This window comes from Oryctolagus cuniculus, chromosome 1, assembly GCF_964237555.1.
Source record: "Oryctolagus cuniculus chromosome 1, mOryCun1.1, whole genome shotgun sequence".
In the NCBI taxonomy this organism is placed as follows: domain Eukaryota; kingdom Metazoa; phylum Chordata; class Mammalia; order Lagomorpha; family Leporidae; genus Oryctolagus; species Oryctolagus cuniculus.
The window spans coordinates 40,194,248-40,203,435 of record NC_091432.1 but is presented as its reverse complement, the minus strand read 5'-3'; the positions used below and the strand labels follow the sequence as shown (position 1 = coordinate 40,203,435).

The following is a 9,188-nucleotide window of genomic DNA, read 5'->3' as shown; positions in this document are numbered from 1 at the left end:
AGCATAGGGAGATTACTGATGCCATAGACAGGAGTGTCAATTGGTAAAGTCAACAACAGGAGTCACTGTGCACTTACTCCTCATGTAGGATCTCTATCCTTAATGTGCTGTACATTGAGATTTAATGCTATAACGAGTACTCAAACAATATATTCACTTTGTGTTTCTATGGGGGTGCAAACTGTTGAAATCCTTACTTAATGCATACTAAACTGATCCTCTGTAAAAAAAAAAATCATCTATTATTTTTCACTTTATGTTTCTGTGTGGGAGCAAACTGTTGAAATCCATACTTGATGTATACTAAGCTGATCTTCTGTATATTAAGATAATCAAAAATGAATCTTGATGTGAATGGAAGGGGAGAGGGGGTGGGAAAGGGGAGGGTTGTGGGTGGGAGGGACAGTATGGGGGGGAAGCCATTGTAATCCATAAGTCGTACTTTGGAAATTTATATGCATTAAATAAAAGTTAAAAAAAAAGATTCCAATGAAGTAAATATTATTTCTCACATTTTTAGAGATGTGGGTGTGAGATATCCACACAGTAACAAGTGAAGTATAAGCAACAGTGTTAGATATTGATCTCAAACTCAGGTGTCCAAAGTTCAGACTGTATTCTGCATCCAAAAATATCTGCCACTTTCTGTTAGCTTTGAATGCACTAAGTATATCAAAAATGTAGATTGGATTATAGTTATCTTTCCTCCCTCCATCTCACACTCCCACCCCCTCACTCTTCATTTTTCATTTTTACAATGACATAATTTCAATTTACTTTATAATCACAAGCTTAATCCTCCACTAAATAAAGAATTCAAAAAGCAGTAAGTAGAATAACCACTATTCCTCTAAATTATATTCAAAGGCTATAAACAATAATCAAATCTCAAAATTTCAATTTACTCATATGTATCACATTTTATGTATTCTGTATATTGGTTACCAAAAATCAGAAAAGAAATCATGATATTTATCATTTTTGGAATGGCTTATTTCACTGAAAATAATATTCTTCAAGTGCATCCATTTTGTTGTGAAAGATGGAATTTCATTCTTTTTATGGTTAAGTAGCATTCTGTTGTGTATATGTATCACATTTGCTTTATCCCATCATCAGTTGATAGACATCTGGGTTGATTCCATATCTCAGCTCTTGTGAATTGAGCTGTTACAGACATGGAGTACAGATAACTCTTTCATGTACTGATTTCATTTCTTTTGGGTAAATTCTCAGGAGTGGAATGGCAGAGTCATATGGTAGATCTGTTTTCATATTTCTGAGGAATCTCCATACCGTCATCCATAATGATTGTACTAGTTTACATTCCCACATGCTAGTGTATCTTTTCCCCTACAATCCTTGCCAACATTTTTTATTTTTCGATTTTTGGATGATGCCATTCTAACTGTGGTAAGGTGAAACCTCCTTGTGCTTTCATTTGCATTTCCCTGATGGCTAGTGATACTGAGAATCTTTGCTTGTGTCTGGCCATTGATTTGTATTTCATCATTTGAAAAATGACTATTCATATGTTTAGCCCATTTCTTAACTGGAATATTTGTTTTGCTATTGTTGGGTTTCTTCAGCTCTTTATATATCCTGGAAATTAATCTTTTATCAAATGCATACTTTGAAAATATTTTCTCCCATTCTGTCAGTTGCATCTTTACTTTGTTGAGTGTTTCCTTTGTTGTGCAGAAACTTCTAGTTTTTTTATAACATGGGAAATATATAACAGCATGAACTGCTGACAATGGTGAAAAGCATATTTTCCTTCTCAAAAATTAAATAAGTTGAATTGAAAGACAAATCGCCGGCGCCGTGGCTCAATAGGCTAATCCTCCACCTTGCGGCGCCGGCACACCGGGTTCTAGTCCCGGTCGGGGCGCCGGATTCTGTCCCGGTTGCCCCTCTTCCAGGCCAGCTCTCTGCTATGGCCAGGGAGTGCAGTGGAGGATGGCCCAGGTGCTTGGGCCCTGCACCCCATGGGAGACCAGGAAAAGCACCTGGATCCTGGCTCCTGCCATCGGATCAGCGCGGTGCGCCGGCTGCAGCGGCGGCCATTGGAGGGTGAACCAACAGCAAAGGAAGACCTTTCTCTCTCTGTCTCTCTCTCACTGTCCACTCTGCCTGTCAAAAAAAAAAAAAAAAAGACAAATCAAGGGTATTAAGGGGTTTTAGGAACACTGATTTTAAAATAATTTTATTTTTCATCGTGAAATAACATGTTTGTTAGATTTATTCTAATGGAAGTGGGGAATGATGGAATTTATGTACTAGAGACCATGGTAGATTAATTACAATAAATTCCTACAAAACATAGTAGAAAGAGAGTATTAGGTCCATTTAATTAATGGACCTAAAGAACTAAAGTTCACTAGCACTACATGGTATCTTAGAGTTAGAAAATGGCCAAAAGTAAGCATCAATCTAATCATGTGCATCTCTAAATCATGTAATCTTTTCAAAAGTAGATATTTTTATTTATCAAACATTTTTTAAGTAAGTTCTATATATTCAGTCTATTCTATAGTCTATGAGGGATTTTTTGAAAAAACAAATACATATCCTTTATCTTGTGTCATGGCAACAATAAATCAAGTTGAAATTAAGTCCTTGTTTTTATGCATTAAAGAGTTAATAAAATAAAAATAAAACTTGTTTGTATATCACACAGATAGTAAATATAACAAATACTATGAACTGAAACCATTAACGTGGAATTTCTGGTATACTTAGTGCATTCAAAGCTAACAGAAAGTGGCAGATATTTTTGGATGCAGAATACAGTCTGAACTTTGGACACCTGAGTTTGAGATCAATATCTAACACTGTTGCTTATACTTCACTTGTTACTGTGTGGATATCTCACACCCACATCTCTAAAAATGTGAGAAATAATATTTACTTCATTGGAATCTTTTTAGGAATGGATAGAAAGATACTTGGAGAGGGAGCAGCAGCTTCACAGTCTAAATGCAAAAGGCATTATTACAGGCAATGAAATCTGCATTTTTATTAGCATGCCAAATTCCAGTCATGCTTAAAGTAGATAAGATCCTTAACCCAATTGTCAAAGTTTTTGAAAAGAAAATATCAAAACTATTTCTTCTCCAACTGAGAAATTCTCCTAATCTTATTATTCACCAATCTTCAAAATGTTTTATATCTCATTAATGTTCTAGAGATAGCCAAGATTTTAAGTAAAATATCTGACATTTTGGAAAAAAACAAAATCTGAATTCTAAAACCAAAACAAGAGAAGAATGAGAAGGTGTGTTTCCAGAATAAAGAATCCCTACAAATTTCCCACAAAATGGTGAATCTGATAAATCTGATTAAATTATGTTCTTGGTAGTGAATGTTAATTTCTTTCAGTTAAGAGGAGCATGGGACTCTGTTCTTTAATTTAAAAAACACTTTTTAGAGTTTACTATATGCTAATGTGCTAATATTTAACAATTTAGTTCTCACCACAACTCTAAGAAAGAGCACTTCTTACAATACAGTTGAGGAATTCTAAGTGCAGATGGTCAAGTGATGTGGACATAGACGACTTCAGTATCCTTGTGCTCAACTATGGAGCTGACTATTCGCTACTTGGGATGTTATCTCCTGGTTTACATTTTAGGGACACATTAGAATGTCTCTGAACTCTCTCACTGAATATGTGGAACAAACTCTATTCATGGACTTCTCACTTTACCTGGAAGATATTTCTTCCAGATAGCCACAAAGCATATCCCCTCCTGTCTTCTAGTTTTTCCTTTCATATTCTGTCCTCATACCCACTGTGGTTTTCTTAAGTTATGCTTATGACTCTTCACATCATATTATAGGTTATGACATTTTCTATCTTTTCTGCTGTTTTGGTAAACAATGACTAAAGCAATGACTGGTATATTGCAGATGCTCAATAAATATATACTTAATGAATAAGTAGTCATGAGCCGACTATTCCAGTGGCTTTGAAGATATTAGTACATCTACTATTAAACAATTCTATAAGCCATAGGTATCAATATTCCACTTCCCATACATGATGAAACAGTCTCATTTAAGTAAAATAAATTTAACACATGCAAGTAAGTATTAATATAAAAAACATGATTTGAATATAGGTTCGTATGATTTTGGATTTCTCATTTTTTTCTATTAAAGTGAGCTGCCTTTCTAATAATTTGGGATGAAAATCAGGAAAATAATGATTTTATCTTTTATGCAAACCACTATTTTTTAACAAGATGATGTGGGTCAGTGGAAGATATCCATTTGTGGCATAAAAAAATTACCTAAATGAAAGATCTCTCTGAGTGAGATCCCAGCAGAAAGAACGGGTCATCAAAGAAGGAGGTACCTTTCTCTGAAGGGAGGAGAGAACTTCCACTTTGACTATGGCCTTGTCTAAACAGGATCAGAGTTGGAAAACTCAAGAGGCTTCCATAGCCTTGGCAGCTCATGACAAGAGCCTCGGGTGATTACTGACGTCATAAATAAGAGTGTCAATTGTTAAATCAACAACAGGAGTCACTGTGCACCTCTGTCCTTAATGTGTTGTACTATGTGAATTAAGGGCATAACTAGTACTCAAATAGTACTTTATACTTTGTGTTTCTGTGTGGGTGCAAATTGTTGAAATCTTTACTTAGTATATACTAAATTGATCTTCTGTGTATAAAGATAATTGAAAATGAATCTTGATGTGAATGGAATGGGAGAGGGAGTGGGAGATGGGATGGTTGCGGATGGGTGGGAGGTTATGGGGGGGAAAAGCCACTACAATTCAAAAGTTCTACTTTGGAAATTTAAATTTATTAAATAAAAGTTAAAAAAAAAAAACAAAGTGAATCAGGAAAAATAAAAAGTATGGAATTTCACCAAAAAAAGACAAGATTGTATCTTGATAAGCATCTTTCTTCAACCATTACAGTGAAATCTGTGCTTATTTTGTATATGCTTCATCTATCTTAATCACTTGATTGAGACAGGCAATTTAAGTTCTTCATTAAAATATAATGTTCAATTTGTTGAATCTGGGAATGTTGAGATGCACATTTATCCTTAACTATTTGAGTTCCAGGACTAAGTCAGAATTAAGAGGTTTTTCATAGCAGAGAATTCGACGTCTGCTGTGGAAGTCACCACACTTCCCTCAGTCATGTTCTAAAAAAAATAATAAAAATAAATATTCTCATAGGCCGGCATTGGGCATAGAGTATAAGCCGCTGCTGCCTGAGACGCCAGCAACACACGTGTTTGCCAGTTAGTGTCCTACCTGCTCCATTTCTGATCCAGCTCCCTGTTAATGGCCTGGGAAAAGCAGCAGAATATGGCCCACATGTTGGTCTTTTTGTTTTAATTGTACTTTACACAAAGTTACATTAAATATAATTACTGAAATATTTCATTTTAAATCTAATAATGCTTCCAAATCCATATAGTTTCCCATTAATTTTATCAAACATTTAAAATAAATAACATGAATATCTAAAAAATCATGTTAGAGGCTATGGAAAATTATTATTTTTAATTATTTTATAGAACAGTAAAATGCTCAATATCATATCTTACATAAAGGAAGATAGAAAATGATATGCTTATTTTTCATAAGTATAACTGCAATATTAGTATTTGAATTCAAACATTTATTAAAAGAATCTGTATATCAAAACCAAGTTGGATTTACTAAAAAATAAAAATTAGCATAATTTTTTAAAGATTTATTTATTTACATGCAGGTCAGAGTTACACAGAGAAAGAAGATGCAGAGAGAGAGAGAGGTCTTCCGTCCGCTGGTTCACTCCCCAGATGGCTGCAACAGCCGAACTGCGCCCATCCGAAGGCAGGAGCCAGGAGCTTCTTCTGGATCTCCCACATGAGTTCAGGGGCCCAAGGACTTGGACCATCTTCTATTGCGTTCTCAGGTGATAGCAGAGAGCTGGATAGCAAGTGGAGCAGCAAGGTTTCCAACTGGCACTCACATGGGATGCCAGCACTGCAGGCAGAGGCTTTACCTGCTATGCCACTGTGCTGGCCCTAGTGTAAAATTTTAGGATTTGTGACTGCATAGGAAAAAAGAAAAAAAAAAGTTAATTATCTCATTATCTCAGTAGGAATAGAAAAAACATTTTGTGAAACCAAAATCACATATTTAAATTATAAAAGCAATAAATTATTACTGAGCTGTCACCGAAGAGGAATCTGATTTATATCTTTTATATTAAAATCTCTTTTTATAAGTAATATTTCTGTCTGGAACTCAGCAGGTGATGCAAAATGTAATAGGGAGGATTAGAAGGAGAAAAATTCTGAATCCTTATTCATTATGCACATTAAACCCAAATACACTAATATTTTGTAAATTTATTGAAATTTTTTAAAGATTTATTTATTATTTGAATGCAGGCTTACAGAGACAGAGGGAGAGGGACCTCATCCATCCACTGGTTCACTCCCCAGTGACTGCAATGGCCAAGGGGGCTGGGCCAGGCCAAAGCTAGGTGCCAGAAGCTTCAACTGGGTATTGCACATGGGTGCAGGGCCCTAAGCACGTGGGCCATCTTGGGCTGCTTCCCAGGCACATTAGCAGGAAGCTGGATCTGAAGTGAATCAGCTAGGATTTGAACCCCTGACCATATTGGATGCTACCACAGTGCAGACCCCTTGTTGGAATTTTTTGTTAATGATTCTTTTTTATTGTATCATTTCTTATCAGCTGCTCTTAGTTTTTGATTAAGCTTGCTTTCTCTCATCTGAATTTTGTACAAATAATCTGGGTTTTTAATTCAAAATCTTCCAGTTATTAACATGGTTTTATAATTGAATTCTAAGCAATTGTTTATACATAGTGTATGATGTGATTATTTTTGCTTATCATCGGCTACAATTCTTTTTACATTTAAGCCCTTGCTCTGATGAGCTTGTTGGATTATTTTTGCTTTTGGTTACTACATTGTAAATTAAAGTTTGCAGAAATGATACTCGGTTTATATATTTTTGAGCAGGACTATATTGTGATGTTTCAATGCTGGTATGGTTTTTTTATTATGGATTTGGTTTTTGCTCTCTGAGTTAGATAAATATAACTTTTGCTTTCTGTTTTTATATCATTCTTTCTTAAAATTTTTTTAACTTCAAATTCACAAAAAAATGCTGTGAGTTAGTAATATGAATTACCATTATACCCATGACATTAACATCTCAGATTAGTATATTTGCCACAGTTAATGGGACACAAGCCGCTTTCCCCCCACCTTTTTTTTTTTATTATTATTATCCAAACTCCTTTCATCCCTTCCACACATCCCAAATAGAATCAACATTTTGTGTTCAGACTAAGGTTTCATTTTTTTAAAATCAGCTTCCATACATAGGAGGGAAGATGTGATATTTGCCTTTCTGCGTTTCACTTATCAATCAACATAATATTCCACATTTCCATCCATTTTGATGCAAGTGGCAGAATTTCATTCTTTTTTATAACTGAATGATGTTCCATTAGAGAAAGACAATTCATTTTCTCTTTTTGTCTTTTTTTCCAGTTTTCAAATGTTTTTTTTTTTTATTCACTACTGTTTGATATCTATAAATAGATGTTCCCACCATGGAAAAAAGGAATAGTCCATTTTCATAGCAGGGGAATAGATTTGTGTAGTTTGCCTCAATAGGACAAAGACTTCAAAAACAAAACAACCTGAATGTTGAATTCAGTTCTCTATATACAGTCCATTGCAAAAACAAGATAGAATTAAAACGACCCAAAAAGGTGGGGCAGGGTAAGAAGAGAGAGAGGAGAAAGAGAAGGCAGGGAGAGGTGAGGGGCCCCATTGCTGCTCCTCTGGGACCTCCTGGGCCCCCTCCCCACGCTCTGGGCTCTCCTCCTTCGCTGAAAGGGCCAGAAGCGTCTCAGCCACTTTCTCGGCATTGTCGTTTTCCCAGACCTTTTCCTTTCTTGCTCTTCAAGCTCTTTCCGGCATTCTTCAAACTTGGTTTTGAATTTCCATGCATTCTCAGTGTTGAGGAAACGGATGGCTGTGGCTCAGGGCTCTCGCTGGAGAAGTCGGCGTGGCTGCTTCAGACCCGGGCACCGTCGCAGCCCGCGTTTGGCGTCAACTCTGTCCTGGGTGTGATGTACTGGTTGGTGCAGATCTTCAGGGTCTTGACCCTCCTCTTGGGCAGGAGAATGGTCCCTTGCTCCTTGTGTTTCAAGAGCTTGATGTTGCATGTGCCACACACTTCTGCCACTCCTGGAGGTCATTCTCTGAAACAAATTGGAATAGGTTGGCCTGCATTTTAAAAAAGGTCCTCTTCCTCTTCCTCCAGCGTTTTAATGTCTTCTTCAGGAAGTAGAATTAGCAACTCGAATTGGGGGTTCGTGGTTGGACTCGTTTTCATTCTCAGTGTAGGTACCATGGTCTCCGTGAGTATCCTTGGTGGCCGCCATGGAGGTGTGGTGGTGATGACTTGGCTGTTAGCAGCATGGCTGACTCAGGCCTCTTGGCGACTGGCCCTCACTCTTTTCCTCCAAGGCTGGTCCACATTTTCTTTATACATTCGTCTGATGATGGACACTTTAGTTGACTCCATTTTTTGGCTATTGTGAATACATGGTGGTGCAGGTATCTCTCCAACACAACCAGTTCATGTCTTTGAGTAGGTGTCCAGGGGTAAGATTGTTTTTAAAGCAATACTTAGACTGTTTGCAACAGTGGGCACACTAATTCACATCCCCAACAGCAGTGTATCAGAGTTCTCCTTTCTCCACATCCAGAATTTGTCATCCTCTATGGTTCTGATAATAGCCATTCTGAGAGAGGTGAGGCGAGGTGAGATTTTTGTCTCGTACACTTTCGGATTTGTATAATGCCCTTCCCACTACTGCTAAGTTCATCTTGAAATTAGTTAGATGTTGTCTTTAAACTTGAAATTCCACAGCATCAAATTCCACAATATCAAATGTTCTTCACGATTGTCTGTCTTTGTAGTGCTTGGAATTCGATGAATCAGTACTTCTTTCTTCCACACAATGAAGTTGTTTTCACAATCTTATATTTTCATCATAGATTCCTTCTTTGAATTTTTGTTTTATACATATTTTTCTACCCTCGCTGCCATAATTTTCAATCTTAAACAATTTTAGTTTTATATTGAAAATAAACATTCAGGTAGGTTTTTTCATCAATTAG

General features: G+C 36.4%; 1 pseudogene; it reads right to left on the bottom strand.

The window, feature by feature from the left end:
• Window positions 1-7,709: 7,709 nt before the first annotated feature.
• Window positions 7,710-8,446, bottom strand: LOC100343953 (ran-specific GTPase-activating protein pseudogene; annotated as a pseudogene).
• Window positions 8,447-9,188: the final 742 nt, after the last annotated feature.